We start from the raw sequence: 18382 nt of genomic DNA on the forward strand, positions 1-18382 counted from the left end.
GCCTAGCCCGCACTTGTGCCCCGGCCTTAAGCCTAGCCCGCACTTGTGCCCCGACCTTAAGCCTAGCCCGCACTTGTGCCCCGGCCTTAAGCCTAGCCCGCACTTGTGCCCAGGCCTTAAGCCTAGCCCGCACTTGTGCCCCGGCCTAAAGCCAATCTCGCACTTGTGCCCCGGCCTAAAGCCAAGCCCGCACTTGTGCCCCGGCCTAAAGCCAAGCCCGCACTTGTGCCCCGGCCTTAAGCCAAGCCCGCACTTGTGCCCCGGCCTAAAGCCAAGCCCGCACTTGTGCCCCGGCCTTAAGCCAAGCCCGCACTTGTGCCCAGGCCTTAAGCCTAGCCCGCACTTGTGCCCAGGCCTTAAGCCTAGCCAACACTTGTGCCCAGGCCTTAAGCCTAGCCCGCACTTGTGCCCAGGCCTTAGGCCTAGCCCGCACTTGTGCCCAGGCCTTAAGCCTAGCCCGCACTTGTGCCCAGGCCTTAAGCCTAGCCCGCACTTGTGCCCAGGCCTTAAGCCTAGCCCGCACTTGTGCCCAGGCCTTAAGCCTAGCCCGCAATTGTGCCCAGGCCTTAAGCCTAGCCCGCACTTGTTCCCAGGCCTTAAGCCTAGCCCGCACTTGTTCCCAGGCCTTAAGCCTAGCCCGCACTTGTTCCCAGGCCTTAAGCCTAGCCCGCACTTGTTCCCAGGCCTTAAGCCTAGCCCGCACTTGTGCCCAGGCCTTAATCCTAGCCCGCACTTGTGCCCAGGCCTTAAGCCTAGCCCGCACTTGTGCCCAGGCCTTAAGCCTAGCCCGCACTTGTGCCCCGGCCTTAAGCCTAGCCCGCACTTTTGAGCCCCTTGAATGCTTGTTTGTTTGTTTTTGTCTTCAGCTTCATGTTGGTTATGCACATAGGGTCAGCTTTACGCTCTTCGCTCTTGTCCCGTCTGAATGCGCATGTACGACTGTAATTGGGGAAGAAGGCATTACCCATTTACGGATGACAGACAAGAAGTGCCTGGTCGCTTGGAGCATGGGGTTATGGAGAGGCTCCGCACTGTACAACAAAGGATCTAGTCCTAAATGTCCAAGTACAGAGTAGAGGGGTGAAAGCTAGCTCTTCACCCCTATGGGTGCCTAACCCTTTATGCAAAGAGTGCAAAGAGTTAGCTGCATGCCTTAAGCCTAGCCACCACTTGTGCCCCCTGCCTTAAGCCTATCCAGCACTTGTGCCCCCTGCCTTGATCCTAGCCAGCACTGCACTTGTGCCCATGCCTTAAGCCTAGCCCGCACTTGTGCCCAGGCCTTAAGCCTAGCCCGCACTTGTGCCCAGGCCTTAAGCCTAGCCCGCGCTTGTGGCCCGGCCTTAAGCATAGCCCGCGCTTGTGCCCCGGCCTTAAGCCAAGCCCGCGCTTGTGCCCCGGCCTTAAGCCTAGCCCGCGCTTGTGCCCCGGCCTTAAGCCTAGCCCGCGCTTGTGCCCCGGCCTTAAGCCTAGCCCGCACTTGTGCCCAGGCCTTAAGCCTAGCCCGCACTTGTGCCCAAGCCTTAAGCCTAGCCAGCACTTGTGCCCCATGCCTTGATCCTAGCCAGCACTGCACTTGTGCCCATGCCTTAAGCCTAGCCTGCACTTTTGCCCAGGCCTTAAGCCCAGCCCGCACTTGTGCCCAGGCCTTAAGCCTAGCCCGCACTTGTGCCCAGGCCTTAAGCCTAGCCCGCACTTGTGCCCAGGCCATAAGCCTAGCCCGCACTTGTGCCCAGGCCTTAAGCCTAGCCCGCACTTGTGCCCAGGCCTTAAGCCTAGCCCGCACTTGTGCCCAGGCCTTAAGCCTAGCCCGCACTTGTGGCCCGGCCTTAAGCCTAGCCCGCACTTGTGCCCCGGCCTTAAGCCAAGCCCGCAGTTGTGCCCCGGCCTTAAGCCTAGCCCGCACTTGTGCCCCGGCCTTAAGCCTAGCCCGCACTTGTGCCCAAGCCTTAAGCCTAGCCAGCACTTGTGCCCCATGCCTTGATCCTAGCCAGCACTGCACTTGTGCCCATGCCTTAAGCCTAGCCCGCACTTTTGCCCAGGCCTTAAGCCTAGCCCGCACTTGTGCCCAGGCCTTAGGCCTAGCCCGCACTTGTTCCCAGGCCTTAAGCCTAGCCCGCACTTGTTCCCAGGCCTTAAGCCTAGCCCGCACTTGTGCCCAGGCCTTAAGCCTAGCCCGCACTTGTGCCCAGGCCTTAAGCCTAGCCCGCACGTGTGCCCAGGACTTAAGCCTAGCCCGCACTTGTGCCCAGGCCTTAAGCCTAGCCCGCACTTGTGCCCAGGCCTTAAGCCTAGCCCGCACTTGTGCCCAGGCCTTAAGCCTAGCCCGCACTTGTGCCCAGGCCTTAAGCCTAGTCCGCACTTGTGCCCAGGCCTTAAGCCTAGCCCGCACTTGTGCCCAGGCCTTAAGCCTAGCCCGCACTTGTGCCCCGGCCTTAAGCCTAGCCCGCACTTGTGCCCCGGCCTTAAGCCTAGCCCGCACTTGTGCCCAGGCCTTAAGCCTAGCCCGCACTTGTGCCCCGGCCTTAAGCCTAGCCCGCACTTGTGCCCCGGCCTTAAGCCTAGCCCGCACTTGTGCCCCGGCCTTAAGCCTAGCCCGCACTTGTGCCCCGGCCTTAAGCCTAGCCCGCACTTGTGCCCCGGCCTTAAGCCTAGCCCGCACTTGTGCCCCGGCCTTAAGCCTAGCCCGCACTTGTGCCCCGGCCTTAAGCCTAGCCCGCACTTGTGCCCCGGCCTTAAGCCTAGCCCGCACTTGTGCCCCGGCCTTAAGCCTAGCCCGCACTTGTGCCCCGGCCTTAAGCCTAGCCCGCACTTGTGCCCCGGCCTTAAGCCTAGCCCGCACTTGTGCCCCGGCCTTAAGCCTAGCCCGCACTTGTGCCCCGGCCTTAAGCCTAGCCCGCACTTGTGCCCAGGCCTTAAGCCTAGCCCGCACTTGTGCCCAGGCCTTAAGCCAAGCCCGCACTTGTGCCCAGGCCTTAAGCCAAGCCCGCACTTGTGCCCAGGCCTTAAGCCTAGCCCGCACTTGTGCCCAGGACTTAAGCCTAGCCCGCACTTGTGCCCAGGCCTTAAGCCTAGCCCGCACTTGTGCCCAGGCCTTAAGCCTAGCCCGCACTTGTGCCCAGGCCTTAAGCCTAGCCCGCACTTGTGCCCAGGCCTTAAGCCTAGCCCGCACTTGTGCCCAGGCCTTAAGCCTAGCCCGCACTTGTGCCCAGGCCTTAAGCCTAGCCCGCACTTGTGCCCAGGCCTTAAGCCTAGCCCGCACTTGTGCCCCGGCCTTAAGCCTAGCCCGCACTTGTGCCCCGGCCTTAAGCCTAGCCCGCACTTGTGCCCCGGCCTTAAGCCTAGCCCGCACTTGTGCCCCGGCCTTAAGCCTAGCCCGCACTTGTGCCCCGGCCTTAAGCCTAGCCCGCACTTGTGCCCCGGCCTTAAGCCTAGCCCGCACTTGTGCCCCGGCCTTAAGCCTAGCCCGCACTTGTGCCCAGGCCTTAAGCCTAGCCCGCACTTGTGCCCAGGCCTTAAGCCAAGCCCGCACTTGTGCCCAGGCCTTAAGCCAAGCCCGCACTTGTGCCCAGGCCTTAAGCCTAGCCCGCACTTGTGCCCAGGACTTAAGCCTAGCCCGCACTTGTGCCCAGGCCTTAAGCCTAGCCCGCACTTGTGCCCAGGCCTTAAGCCTAGCCCGCACTTGTGCCCAGGCCTTAAGCCTAGCCCGCACTTGTGCCCTGGCCTTAAGCCTAGCCCGCACTTGTGCCCAGGCCTTAAGCCTAGCCCGCACTTGTGCCCAGGCCTTAAGCCTAGCCCGCACTTGTGCCCAGGCCTTAAGCCTAGCCCGCACTTGTGCCCCGGCCTTAAGCCTAGCCCGCACTTGTGCCCCGGCCTTAAGCCTAGCCCGCACTTGTGCCCAGGCCTTAAGCCTAGCCCGCACTTGTGCCCCGGCCTTAAGCCTAGCCCGCACTTGTGCCCCGGCCTTAAGCCTAGCCCGCACTTGTGCCCCGGCCTTAAGCCTAGCCCGCACTTGTGCCCCGGCCTTAAGCCTAGCCCGCACTTGTGCCCCGGCCTTAAGCCTAGCCCGCACTTGTGCCCCGGCCTTAAGCCTAGCCCGCACTTGTGCCCCGGCCTTAAGCCTAGCCCGCACTTGTGCCCCGGCCTTAAGCCTAGCCCGCACTTGTGCCCCGGCCTTAAGCCTAGCCCGCACTTGTGCCCCGGCCTTAAGCCTAGCCCGCACTTGTGCCCCGGCCTTAAGCCTAGCCCGCACTTGTGCCCCGGCCTTAAGCCTAGCCCGCACTTGTGCCCCGGCCTTAAGCCTAGCCCGCACTTGTGCCCCGGCCTTAAGCCTAGCCCGCAATTGTGCCCAGGCCTTAAGCCTAGCCCGCACTTGTGCCCAGGCCTTAAGCCAAGCCCGCACTTGTGCCCAGGCCTTAAGCCAAGCCCGCACTTGTGCCCAGGCCTTAAGCCTAGCCCACACTTTTGAGCCCGTTGAATGCTTGTTTGTTTGTTTTTGTCTTCAGCTTCATGTTGGTTATGCACATAGGGCCAGCTTTACGCTCTTCGCTCTTGTCCCGTCTGAATGCGCATGCACGACTGTAATTGGGGAAGAAGGCATTACCCATTTATGGAGGACAGACAAGAAGTGCCTGGTCGCTTGGAGCATGGGGTTATGGAGAGGCTCCGCACTGTACAGCAAAGGATCTAGTCCTAAATGTCCAAGTACAGAGTAGAGGGGTGAAAGCTAGCTCTTCACCCCTATGGGTGCCTAATCCTTTATGCAAAGAGTGCAAAGAGTTAGCTGCATGCCTTAAGCCTATCCAGCACTTGTGCCCCCTGCCTTAAGCCTATCCAGCACTTGTGCCCCCTGCCTTGATCCTAGCCAGCACTGCACTTGTGCCCATGCCTTAAGCCTAGCCCGCACTTGTGCCCAGGCCTTAAGCCTAGCCCGCACTTGTGCCCAGGCCTTAAGCCTAGCTGGCACTTGTGCCCATGCCTTAAGCCTAGCCAGCACTTGTGCCCCCTGCCTTGATCCTAGCCAGCACTGCACTTGTGCCCAGGCCTTAAGCCTAGCCCGCACTTGTGCCCCGGCCTTAAGCCTAGCCCGCACTTGTGCCCCGGCCTTAAGCCTAGCCCGCACTTGTGCCCAGGCCTTAAGCCTAGCCCGCACTTGTGCCCCGGCCTTAAGCCTAGCCCGCACTTGTGCCCCGGCCTTAAGCCTAGCCCGCACTTGTGCCCCGGCCTTAAGCCTAGCCCGCATTTGTGCCCAAGCCTTAAGCCTAGCCAGCACTTGTGCCCCATGCCTTGATCCTAGCCAGCACTGCACTTGTGCCCATGCCTTAAGCCTAGCCCGCACTTTTGCCCAGGCCTTAAGCCTAGCCCGCACTTGTGCCCCGGCCTTAAGCCTAGCCCGCACTTGTGCCCAGGCCTTAAGCCTAGCCCGCACTTGTGCCCCGGCCTTAAGCCTAGCCCGCACTTGTGCCCCGGCCTTAAGCATAGCCCGCACTTGTGCCCCGGCCTTAAGCCTAGCCCGCACTTGTGCCCAGGCCTTAAGCATAGCCCGCACTTGTGCCCAGGCCTTAAGCCTAGCCCGCACTTGTGCCCAGGCCTTAAGCCTAGCCCGCACTTGTGCCCCGGCCTTAAGCCTAGCCCGCACTTGTGCCCAGGCCTTAAGCCTAGCCCGCACTTGTGCCCCGGCCTTAAGCCTAGCCCGCACTTGTGCCCCGGCCTTAAGCCTAGCCCGCACTTGTGCCCCGGCCTTAAGCCTAGCCCGCACTTGTGCCCAGGCCTTAAGCCTAGCCCGCACTTGTGCCCAAGCCTTAAGCCTAGCCCGCACTTGTGCCCAGGCCTTAAGCCTAGCCCGCACTTGTGCCCCGGCCTTAAGCCTAGCCCGATCTTGTGCCCCGGCCTTAAGCCTAGCCCGCACTTGTGCCCCGGCCTTAAGCCTAGCCCGCACTTGTGCCCCGGCCTTAAGCCTAGCCCGCACTTGTGCCCCGGCCTTAAGCCTAGCCCGCACTTGTGCCCCGGCCTTAAGCCTAGCCCGCACTTGTGCCCCGGCCTTAAGCCTAGCCCGCACTTGTGCCCCGGCCTTAAGCCTAGCCCGCACTTGTGCCCCGGCCTTAAGCCTAGCCCGCACTTGTGCCCCGGCCTTAAGCTTAGCCCGCACTTGTGCCCCGGCCTTAAGCCTAGCCCGCACTTGTGCCCCGGCCTTAAGCCTAGCCCGCACTTGTTCCCAGGCCTTAAGCCTAGCCAGCACTTGTGCCCCATGCCTTGATCCTAGCCAGCACTGCACTTGTGCCCATGCCTTAAGCCTAGCCCGCACTTGTGCCCAGGCCTTAAGCCTAGCCCGCACTTGTGCCCAGGCCTTAAGCCTAGCCCGCACTTGTGCCCAGGCCTTAAGCCTAGCCCGCACTTGTGCCCAGGCCTTAAGCCTAGCCCGCACTTGTGCCCAGGCCTTAAGCCTAGCCCGCACTTGTGCCCAGGCCTTAAGCCTAGCCCGCACTTGTGCCCAGGCCTTAAGCCTAGCCCGCACTTGTGCCCAGGCCATAAGCCAAGCCCACACTTGTGCCCCTGCCTTAAGCCTAGCCCGCACTTGTGCCCAGGCCTTAAGCCTAGCCCGCACTTGTGCCCAGGCCTTAAGCCAAGCCCGCACTTGTGCCCAGGCCTTAAGCCAAGCCCGCACTTGTGCCCAGGCCTTAAGCCTAGCCCACACTTTTGAGCCTGTTGAATGCTTGTTTGTTTGTTTTTGTCTTCAGCTTCATGTTGGTTATGCACATAGGGCCAGCTTTACGCTCTTCGCTCTTGTCCCGTCTGAATGCGCATGCACGACTGTAATTGGGGAAGAAGGCATTACCCATTTATGGAGGACAGACAAGAAGTGCCTGGTCGCTTGGAGCATGGGGTTATGGAGAGGCTCCGCACTGTACAACAAAGGATCTAGTCCTAAATGTCCAAGTACAGAGTAGAGGGGTGAAAGCTAGCTCTTCACCCCTATGGGTGCCTAACCCTTTATGCAAAGAGTGCAAAGAGTTAGCTGCATGCCTTGAGCCTATCCAGCACTTGTGCCCCCTGCCTTAAGCCTAGCCAGCACTTGTACCCCCTGCCTTGATCCTAGCCAGCACTGCACTTGTGCCCATGCCTTAAGCCTAGCCCGCACTTGTGCCCAGGCCTTAAGCCTAGCCCGCACTTGTGCCCAGGCCTTAAGCCTAGCTGGCACTTGTGCCCATGCCTTAAGCCTAGCCAGCACTTGTGCCCCCTGCCTTGATCCTAGCCAGCACTGCACTTGTGCCCAGGCCTTAAGCCTAGCCCGCACTTGTGCCCAGGCCTTAAGCCTAGCCCGCACTTGTGCCCAGGCCTTAAGCCTAGCCCGCACTTGTGCCCAGGCCTTAAGCCTAGCCCGCACTTGTGCCCCGGCCTTTAGCCTAGCCCGCACTTGTGCCCCGGCCTTTAGCCTAGCCCGCACTTGTGCCCCGGCCTTAAGCCTAGCCCGCACTTGTGCCCCGGCCTTAAGCCTAGCCCGCACTTGTGCCCCGGCCTTAAGCCTAGCCCGCACTTGTGCCCCGGCCTTAAGCCTAGCCCGCACTTGTGTCCCGGCCTTAAGCCTAGCCCGCACTTGTGCCCCGGCCTTTAGCCTAGCCCGCACTTGTGCCCCGGCCTTTAGCCTAGCCCGCACTTGTGCCCCGGCCTTAAGCCTAGCCCGCACTTGTGCCCCGGCCTTAAGCCTAGCCCGCACTTGTGCCCCGGCCTTAAGCCTAGCCCGCACTTGTGCCCCGGCCTTAAGCCTAGCCCGCACTTGTGTCCCGGCCTTAAGCCTAGCCTGCACTTGTGCCCAGGCCTTAAGCCTAGCCCTCACTTGTGCCCAGGCCTTAAGCCTAGCCCGCACTTTTTCCCAAGCCTTAAGCCTAGCCAGCACTTGTGCCCCATGCCTTGATCCTAGCCAGCACTGCACTTGTGCCCATGCCTTAAGCCTAGCCCGCACTTGTGCCCAGGCCTTAAGCCTAGCCCGCACTTGTGCCCAGGCCTTAAGCCTAGCCCGCACTTGTGCCCAGGCCTTAAGCCTAGCCCGCACTTGTGCCCAGGCCTTAAGCCTAGCCCGCACTTGTGCCCAGGCCTTAAGCCTAGCCCGCACTTGTGCCCAGGCCTTAAGCCTAGCCAGCACTTGTGCCCCATGCCTTGATCCTAGCCAGCACTGCACTTGTGCCCATGCCTTAAGCCTAGCCCGCACTTGTGCCCAGGCCTTAAGCCTAGCCCGCACTTGTGCCCAGGCCTTAAGCCTAGCCCGCACTTGTGCCCAGGCCTTAAGCCTAGCCCGCACTTGTGCCCAGGCCTTAAGCCTAGCCCGCACTTGTGCCCAGGCCTTAAGCCTAGCCCGCAATTGTGCCCAGGCCTTAAGCCTAGCCCGCACTTGTGCCCCGGCCTTAAGCCTAGCCCGCACTTGTGCCCCGGCCTTAAGCCTAGCCCGCACTTGTCCCCAGGCCTTAAGCCTAGCCCGCACTTGTGCCCCGGCCTTAAGCCTAGCCGCACTTGTGCCCCGGCCTTAAGCCTAGCCCGCACTTGTGCCCCGGCCTTAAGCCTAGCCCGCACTTGTGCCCCGGCCTTAAGCCTAGCCCGCACTTGTGCCCCGGCCTTAAGCCTAGCCCACACTTGTGCCCCGGCCTTAAGCCTAGCCCGCACTTGTGCCCCGGCCTTAAGCCTAGCCCGCACTTGTGCCCCGGCCTTAAGCCTTGCCCGCACTTGTGCCCCGGCCTTAAGCCTAGCCCGCACTTGTGCCCCGGCCTTAAGCCTAGCCCGCACTTGTGCCCAGGCATTAAGCCTAGCCCGCACTTGTGCCCAAGCCTTAAGCCTAGCCAGCACTTGTGCCCCATGCCTTGATCCTAGCCAGCACTACACTTGTGCCCATGCCTTAAGCCTAGCCCGCACTTGTGCCCATGCCTTAAGCCTAGCCCGCACTTGTGCCCATGCCTTAAGCCTAGCCCGCACTTGTGCCCAGGCCTTAAGCCTAGCCCGCACTTTTGCCCCGGCCTTAAGCCTAGCCCGCACTTGTGCCCCGGCCTTAAGCCTAGCCCGCACTTGTGCCCCGACCTTAAGCCTAGCCCGCACTTGTGCCCCGGCCTTAAGCCTAGCCCGCACTTGTGCCCAGGCCTTAAGCCTAGCCCGCACTTGTGCCCAGGCCTTAAGCCTAGCCCGCACTTGTGCCCAGGCCTTAAGCCTAGCCCGCACTTGTGCCCAGGCCTTAAGCCTAGCCCGCACTTGTGCCCAGGCCTTAAGCCTAGCCCGCACATGTGCCCAGGCCTTAAGCTTAGCCCGCACTTGTGCCCAGGCCTTAAGCCTAGCCCGCACTTGTGCCCCGGCCTTAAGCCTAGCCCGCACTTGTGCCCAGGCCTTAAGCCTAGCCCGCACTTGTGCCCTGGCCTTAAGCCTAGCCCGCACTTGTGCCCCGGCCTTAAGCCTAGCCCACACTTGTGCCCCGGCCTTAAGCCTAGCCCGCACTTGTGCCCCGGCCTTAAGCCTAGCCCGCACTTGTGCCCCGGCCTTAAGCCTAGCCCGCACTTGTGCCCAGGCCTTAAGCCAAGCCCGCACTTGTGCCCAGGCCTTAAGCCTAGCCCCCACTTTTGAGCCCGTTGAATGCTTGTTTGTTTGTTTTTGTCTTCAGCTTCATGTTGGTTATGCACATAGGGCCAGCTTTACGCTCTTCGCTCTTGTCCCGTCTGAATGCGCATGCACGACTGTAATTGGGGAAGAAGGCATTACCCATTTATGGAGGACAGACAAGAAATGCCTGGTCGCTTGGAGCATGGGGTTATGGAGAGGCTCCGCACTGTACAACACAGGATCTAGTCCTAAATGTCCAAGTACAGAGTAGAGGGGTGAAAGCTAGCTCTTCACCCCTATGGGTGCCTAACCCTTTATGCAAAGAGTGCAAAGAGTTAGCTGCATGCCTTAAGCCTATCCAGCACTTGTGCCCCCTGCCTTAAGCCTAGCCAGCACTTGTGCCCCCTGCCTTGATCCTAGCCAGCACTGCACTTGTGCCCATGCCTTAAGCCTAGCCCGCACTTGTGCCCAGGCCTTAAGCCTAGCTGGCACTTGTGCCCATGCCTTAAGCCTAGCCAGCACTTGTGCCCCCTGCCTTGATCCTAGCCAGCACTGCACTTGTGCCCAGGCCTTAAGCCTTGCCCGCACTTGTGCCCAGGCCTTAAGCCTAGCCCGCACTTGTGCCCAGGCCTTAAGCCTAGCCCGCACTTGTGCCCAGGCCTTAAGCCTAGCCCGCACTTGTGTCCCGGCCTTTAGCCTAGCCCGCACTTGTGCCCCGGCCTTAAGCCTAGCCCGCACTTGTGCCCCGGCCTTAAGCCTAGCCCGCACTTGTGCCCCGGCCTTAAGCCTAGCCCGCACTTGTGCCCCGGCCTTAAGCCTAGCCCGCACTTGTGCCCAGGCCTTAAGCCTAGCCCGCACTTGTGCCCAGGCCTTAAGCCTAGCCCGCACTTGTGCCCAAGCCTTAAGCCTAGCCAGCACTTGTGCCCCATGCCTTGATCCTAGCCAGCACTGCACTTGTGCCCATGCCTTAAGCCTAGCCCGCACTTGTGCCCAGGCCTTAAGCCTAGCCCGCACTTGTGCCCAGGCCTTAAGCCTAGCCCGCACTTGTGCCCAGGCCTTAAGCCTAGCCCGCACTTGTGCCCAGGCCTTAAGCCTAGCCCGCACTTGTGCCCCGGCCTTTAGCCTAGCCCGCACTTGTGCCCCGGCCTTTAGCCTAGCCCGCACTTGTGCCCCGGCCTTAAGCCTAGCCCGCACTTGTGCCCCGGCCTTAAGCCTAGCCCGCACTTGTGTCCCGGCCTTAAGCCTAGCAGGCACTTGTGTCCCGGCCTTAAGCCTAGCCTGCACTTGTGCCCAGGCCTTAAGCCTAGCCCACACTTGTGCCCAGGCCTTAAGCCTAGCCCGCACTTGTTCCCAAGCCTTAAGCCTAGCCAGCACTTGTGCCCAAGCCTTAAGCCTAGCCAGCACTTGTGCCCCATGCCTTGATCCTAGCCAGCACTACACTTGTGCCCATGCCTTAAGCCTAGCCCGCACTTGTGCCCATGCCTTAAGCCTAGCCCGCACTTGTGCCCATGCCTTAAGCCTAGCCCGCACTTGTGCCCAGGCCTTAAGCCTAGCCCGCACTTTTGCCCCGGCCTTAAGCCTAGCCCACACTTGTGCCCCGGCCTTAAGCCTAGCCCGCACTTGTGCCCCGACCTTAAGCCTAGCCCGCACTTGTGCCCCGGCCTTAAGCCTAGCCCGCACTTGTGCCCAGGCCTTAAGCCTAGCCCGCACTTGTGCCCAGGCCTTAAGCCTAGCCCGCACTTGTGCCCAGGCCTTAAGCCTAGCCCGCACTTGTGCCCAGGCCTTAAGCCTAGCCCGCACTTGTGCCCAGGCCTTAAGCCTAGCCCGCACTTGTGCCCAGGCCTTAAGCTTAGCCCGCACTTGTGCCCAGACCTTAAGCCTAGCCCGCACTTGTGCCCCGGCCTTAAGCCTAGCCCGCACTTGTGCCCAGGCCTTAAGCCTAGCCCGCACTTGTGCCCCGGCCTTAAGCCTAGCCCACACTTGTGCCCCGGCCTTAAGCCTAGCCCGCACTTGTGCCCCGGCCTTAAGCCTAGCCCGCACTTGTGCCCCGGCCTTAAGCCTAGCCCGCACTTGTGCCCAGGCCTTAAGCCAAGCCCGCACTTGTGCCCAGGCCTTAAGCCTAGCCCCCACTTTTGAGCCCGTTGAATGCTTGTTTGTTTGTTTTTGTCTTCAGCTTCATGTTGGTTATGCACATAGGGCCAGCTTTACGCTCTTCGCTCTTGTCCCGTCTGAATGCGCATGCACGACTGTAATTGGGGAAGAAGGCATTACCCATTTATGGAGGACAGACAAGAAATGCCTGGTCGCTTGGAGCATGGGGTTATGGAGAGGCTCCGCAATGTACAACAAAGGATCTAGTCCTAAATGTCCAAGTACAGAGTAGAGGGGTGAAAGCTAGCTCTTCACCCCTATGGGTGCCTAACCCTTTATGCAAAGAGTGCAAAGAGTTAGCTGCATGCCTTAAGCCTATCCAGCACTTGTGCCCCCTGCCTTAAGCCTAGCCAGCACTTGTGCCCCCTGCCTTGATCCTCGCCAGCACTGCACTTGTGCCCATGCCTTAAGCCTAGCCCGCACTTGTGCCCAGGCCTTAAGCCTAGCCCGCACTTGTGCCCAGGCCTTAAGCCTAGCTGGCACTTGTGCCCATGCCTTAAGCCTAGCCAGCACTTGTGCCCCCTGCCTTGATCCTAGCCAGCACTGCACTTGTGCCCAGGCCTTAAGCCTTGCCCGCACTTGTGCCCAGGCCTTAAGCCTAGCCCGCACTTGTGCCCAGGCCTTAAGCCTAGCCCGCACTTGTGCCCAGGCCTTAAGCCTAGCCCGCACTTGTGCCCCGGCCTTTAGCCTAGCCCGCACTTGTGCCCCGGCCTTAAGCCTAGCCCGCACTTGTGCCCCGGCCTTAAGCCTAGCCCGCACTTGTGCCCCGGCCTTAAGCCTAGCCCGCACTTGTGCCCCGGCCTTAAGCCTAGCCCGCACTTGTGCCCCGGCCTTAAGCCTAGCCCGCACTTGTGCCCAGGCCTTAAGCCTAGCCCGCACTTGTGCCCAGGCCTTAAGCCTAGCCCGCACTTGTGCCCAAGCCTTAAGCCTAGCCAGCACTTGTGCCCCATGCCTTGATCCTAGCCAGCACTGCACTTGTGCCCATGCCTTAAGCTTAGCCCGCACTTGTGCCCAGGCCTTAAGCCTAGCCCGCACTTGTGCCCAGGCCTTAAGCCTAGCCCGCACTTGTGCCCAGGCCTTAAGCCTAGCCCGCACTTGTGCCCAGGCCTTAAGCCTAGCCCGCACTTGTGCCCAGGCCTTAAGCCTAGCCCGCAATTGTGCCCAGGCCTTAAGCCTAGCCCGCACTTGTTCCCAGGCCTTAAGCCTAGCCCGCACTTGTTCCCAGGCCTTAAGCCTAGCCCGCACTTGTGCCCAGGCCTTAAGCCTAGCCCGCACTTGTGCCCAGGCCTTAAGCCTAGCCCGCACTTGTGCCCAGGACTTAAGCCTAGCCCGCACTTGTGCCCAGGCCTTAAGCCTAGCCCGCCCTTGTGCCCAGGCCTTAAGCCTAGCCCGCACTTGTGCCCAGGCCTTAAGCCTAGCCCGCACTTGTGCCCAGGCCTTAAGCCTAGCCCGCACTTGTGCCCAGGCCTTAAGCCTAGCCCGCACTTGTGCCCAGGCCTTAAGCCTAGCCCGCACTTGTGCCCAGGCCTTAAGCCTAGCCCGCACTTGTGCCCCGATCTTAAGCCTAGCCCGCACTTGTGCCCAGGCCTTAAGCCTAGCCCGCACTTGTGCCCAGGCCTTAAGCCTAGCCCGCACTTGTGCCCAGGCCTTAACCCTAGCCTGCACTTGTGCCCAGGCCTTAAGCCTAGCCCGCACTTGTGCCCCGGCCTTAAGCCTAGCCCGCACTTGTGCCCCGGCCTTAAGCCTAGCCCGCACTTGTGCCCCGGCCTTAAGCCTAGCCCGCACTTGTGCCCAGGCCTTAAGCCTAGCCCGCACTTGTGCCCCGGCCTTAAGCCTAGCCCGCACTTGTGCCCCGGCCTTAAGCCTAGCCCGCACTTGTGCCCCGGCCTTAAGCCTAGCCCGCACTTGTGCCCCGGCCTTAAGCCTTGCCCGCACTTGTGCCCCGGCCTTAAGCCTAGCCTGCACTTGTGCCCCGGCCTTAAGCCTAGCCCGCACTTGTGCCCAGGCCTTAAGCCTAGCCCGCACTTGTGCCCAGGCCTTAAGCCTAGCCCGCACTTGTGCCCAAGCCTTAAGCCTAGCCAGCACTTGTGCCCCATGCCTTGATCCTAGCCAGCACTGCACTTGTGCCCATGCCTTAAGCCTAGCCCGCACTTGTGCCCATGCCTTAAGCCTAGCCCGCACTTGTGCCCAGGCCTTAAGCCTAGCCCGCACTTGTGCCCAGGCCTTAAGCCTAGCCCGCACTTGTGCCCCGGCCTTAAGCCTAGCCCGCACTTGTGCCCCGGCCTTAAGCCTAGCCCGCACTTGTGCCCCGACCTTAAGCCTAGCCCGCACTTGTGCCCCGGCCTTAAGCCTAGCCCGCACTTGTGCCCAGGCCTTAAGCCTAGCCCGCACTTGTGCCCAGGCCTTAAGCCTAGCCCGCACTTGTGCCCAGGCCTTAAGCCTAGCCCGCACTTGTGCCCAGGCCTTAAGCCTAGCCCGCACTTGTGCCCAGGCCTTAAGCCTAGCTCGCACTTGTGCCCAGGCCTTAAGCTTAGCCCGCACCTGTGCCCAGGCCTTAAGCCTAGCCCGCACTTGTGCACCGGCCTTAAGCCTAGCCCGCACTTGTGCCCAGGCCTTAAGCCTAGCCCGCACTTGTGCCCCGGCCTTAAGCCTAGCCCGCACTTGTGCCCCGGCCTTAAGCCTAGCCCGCACTTGTGCCCCGGCCTTAAGCCTAGCCCGCACTTGTGCCCCGGCCTTAAGCCTAGCCCGCACTTGTGCCCCGGCCTTAAGCCTAGCCCGCATTTGTGCCCCGGCCTTAACCCTAGCCCGCACTTGTGCCCCGGCCTTAAGCCTAGCCCGCATTTGTGCCCCGGCCTTAAGCCTAGCCCGCACTTGTGCCCCGGCCTTAAGCCTAGCCCGCACCTGTACCCCGGCCTTAAGCCTAGCCCGCACTTGTGCCCCGGCCTTAAGCCTAGCCCGCACTTGTGCCCAGGCCTTAAGCCTAGCCCGCACTTGTGCCCCGGCCTAAAGCCAATCTCGCACTTGTGCCCCGGCCTAAAGCCAAGCCCGCACTTGTGCCCCGGCCTAAAGCCAAGCCCGCACTTGTGCCCCGGCCTTAAGCCAAGCCCGCACTTGTGCCCCGGCCTAAAGCCAAGCCCGCACTTGTGCCCCGGCCTTAAGCCAAGCCCGCACTTGTGCCCAGGCCTTAAGCCTAGCCCCCACTTGTGCCCAGGCCTTAAGCCTAGCCAACACTTGTGCCCAGGCCTTAAGCCTAGCCCGCACTTGTGCCCAGGCCTTAGGCCTAGCCCGCACTTGTGCCCAGGCCTTAAGCCTAGCCCGCACTTGTGCCCAGGCCTTAAGCCTAGCCTGCACTTGTGCCCAGGCCTTAAGCCTAGCCCGCACTTGTGCCCAGGCCTTAAGCCTAGCCCGCAATTGTGCCCAGGCCTTAAGCCTAGCCCGCACTTGTTCCCAGGCCTTAAGCCTAGCCCGCACTTGTTCCCAGGCCTTAAGCCTAGCCCGCACTTGTTCCCAGGCCTTAAGCCTAGCCCGCACTTGTTCCCAGGCCTTAAGCCTAGCCCGCACTTGTGCCCAGGCCTTAATCCTAGCCCGCACTTGTGCCCAGGCCTTAAGCCTAGCCCGCACTTGTGCCCAGGCCTTAAGCCTAGCCCGCACTTGTGCCCCGGCCTTAAGCCTAGCCCGCACTTTTGAGCCTTTTGAATGCTTGTTTGTTTGTTTTTGTCTTCAGCTTCATGTTGGTTATGCACATAGGGTCAGCTTTACGCTCTTCGCTCTTGTCCCGTCTGAATGCGCATGTACGACTGTAATTGGGGAAGAAGGCATTACCCATTTACGGATGACAGACAAGAAGTGCCTGGTCGCTTGGAGCATGGGGTTATGGAGAGGCTCCGCACTGTACAACAAAGGATCTAGTCCTAAATGTCCAAGTACAGAGTAGAGGGGTGAAAGCTAGCTCTTCACCCCTATGGGTGCCTAACCCTTTATGCAAAGAGTGCAAAGAGTTAGCTGCATGCCTTAAGCCTAGCCACCACTTGTGCCCCCTGCCTTAAGCCTATCCAGCACTTGTGCCCCCTGCCTTGATCCTAGCCAGCACTGCACTTGTGCCCATGCCTTAAGCCTAGCCCGCACTTGTGCCCAGGCCTTAAGCCTAGCCCGCACTTGTGCCCAGGCCTTAAGCCTAGCTGGCACTTGTGCCCATGCCTTAAGCCTAGTCAGCACTTGTGCCCCCTGCCTTGATCCTAGCCAGCACTGCACTTGTGCCCAGGCCTTAAGCCTAGGCCGCTCTTGTGCCCAGGCCTTAAACCTAGCGTGCACTTGTGCCCCGGCCTTAAGCCTAGCCCGCACTTGTGCCCAGGCCTTAAGCCTAGCCCGCACTTGTGCCCAGGCTTTAAGCCTAGCCCGCACTTGTGCCCCGGCCTTAAGCCTAGCCCGCACTTGTACCCCGGCCTTAAGCCTAGCCCGCACTTGTGCACCGGCCTTAAGCCTAGCCCGCACCTGTGCCCCGGCCTTAAGCCTAGCCCGCACCTGTGCCCCGGCCTTAAGCCTAGCCCGCACCTGTGCCCCGGCCTTAAGCCTAGCCCGCACCTGTGCCCCGGCCTTAAGCCTAGCCCGCACCTGTGCCCCGGCCTTAAGCCTAGCCCGCACTTGTGCCCCGGCCTTAAGCCTAGCCCGCACTTGTGCCCCGGCCTTAAGCCTAGCCCGCACTTGTGCCCAGGCCTTAAGCCTAGCCCGCACTTGTGCCCAGGCCTTAAGCCTAGCCCGCACTTGTGCCCAGGCCTTAAGCTTAGCCCGCACTTGTGCCCAGGCCTTAAGCCTAGCCCGCACTTGTGCCCCGGCCTTAAGCCTAGCCCGCTCTTGTGCCCAGGCCTTAAGCCTAGCCCGCACTTGTGCCCCGGCCTTAAGCCTGGCCCGCAATTGTGCCCCGGCCTTATGCCTGGCCCGCAATTGTGCCCCGGCCTTAAACCTGGCCCGCAATTGTGCCCCGGCCTTAAGCCTAGCCCGCACTTGTGCCCCGGCCTTAAGCCTAGCCCGCACTTGTGCCCCGGCCTTAAGCCTAGCCCGCACTTGTGCCCCGGCCTTAAGCCTAGCCCGCACTTGTGCCCCGGCCTTAAGCCTAGCCCGCACTTGTGCCCCGGCCTTAAGCCTAGCCCGCACTTGTGCCCCGGCCTTAAGCCTAGCCCGCACCTGTGCCCCGGCCTTAAGCCTAGCCCGCACCTGTGCCCCGGCCTTAAGCCTAGCCCGCACCTGTGCCCCGGCCTTAAGCCTAGCCCGCACCTGTGCCCCGGCCTTAAGCCTAGCCCGCACCTGTGCCCCGGCCTTAAGCCTAGCCCGCACCTGTGCCCCGGCCTTAAGCCTAGCCCGCACTTGTGTCCAGGAATTAAGCCTAGCCCGCACTTGTGCCCAGGCCTTAAGCCTAGCCCGCACTTGTGTCCAGGCCTTAAGCCTAGCCCGCACTTGTGCCCAGGCCTTAAGCCTAGCCCGCAATTGTGCCCAGGCCTTAAGCCTAGCCCGCACTTCTTCCCAGGCCTTAAGCCTAGCCCGCACTTGTTCCCAGGCCTTAAGCCTAGCCCGCACTTGTGCCCAGGCCTTAAGCCTAGCCCGCACTTGTGCCCAGGCCTTAAGCCTAGCCCGCACTTGTGCCCAGGCCTTAAGCCTAGCCCGCACTTTTGAGCCCCTTGAATGCTTGTTTGTTTGTTTTTGTCTTCAGCTTCATGTTGGTTATGCACATAGGGTCAGCTTTACGCTCTTCGCTCTTGTCCCGTCTGAATGCGCATGCACGACTGTAATTGGGGATGAAGGCATTACCCATTTACGGATGACAGACAAGAAGTGCCTGGTCGCTTGGAGCATGGGGTTATGGGGAGGCTCCGCACTGTACAACAAAGGATCTAGTCCTAAATGTCCAAGTACAGAGTAGAGGGGTGAAAGCTAGCTCTTCACCCCTATGGGTGCCTAACCCTTTATGCAAAGAGTGCAAAGAGTTAGCTGCATGCCTTAAGCCTAGCCAGCACTTGTGCCCCCTGCCTTAAGCCTATCCAGCACTTGTGCCCCCTGCCTTGATCCTAGCCAGCACTGCACTTGCGCCCATGCCTTAAGCCTAGCCCGCACTTGTGCCCAGGCCTTAAGCCTAGCCCGCACTTGTGCCCAGGCCTTAAGCCTAGCCCGCACTTGTGCCCATGCCTTAAGCCTAGCCAGCACTTGTGCCCCCTGCCTTGATCCTAGCCAGCACTGCACTTGCGCCCATGCCTTAAGCCTAGCCCGCACTTGTGCCCAGGCCTTAAGCCTAGCCCGCACTTGTGCCCAGGCCTTAAGCCTAGCCCGCACTTGTGCCCAGGCCTTAAGCCTAGCTGGCACTTGTGCCCATGCCTTAAGCCAAGCCCGCACTTGTGCCCAGTAGGGTTGAGCGAAACGGGTCGTTCATTTTCAAAAGTCGCCGACTTTTGGCAAAGTCGGGTTTCATGAAACCCGATCCGACCCCTGTGCGGGGTCGGCCATGCGGTACGCGACTTTCGCGCCAAAGTCGCGTTTCAATGACGCGAAAAGCGCCATTTCTCAGCCAATGAAGGTAAACGCAGAGTGTGGGCAGCGTGATGACATAGGTCCTGGTCCCCACCATCTTAGAGAAGGGCATTGCAGTGATTGGCTTGCTGTCTGCGGCGTCACT

Source organism: Ranitomeya imitator, chromosome 1 (assembly GCF_032444005.1).
Source record: "Ranitomeya imitator isolate aRanImi1 chromosome 1, aRanImi1.pri, whole genome shotgun sequence".
In the NCBI taxonomy this organism is placed as follows: Eukaryota; Metazoa; Chordata; class Amphibia; order Anura; family Dendrobatidae; genus Ranitomeya; species Ranitomeya imitator.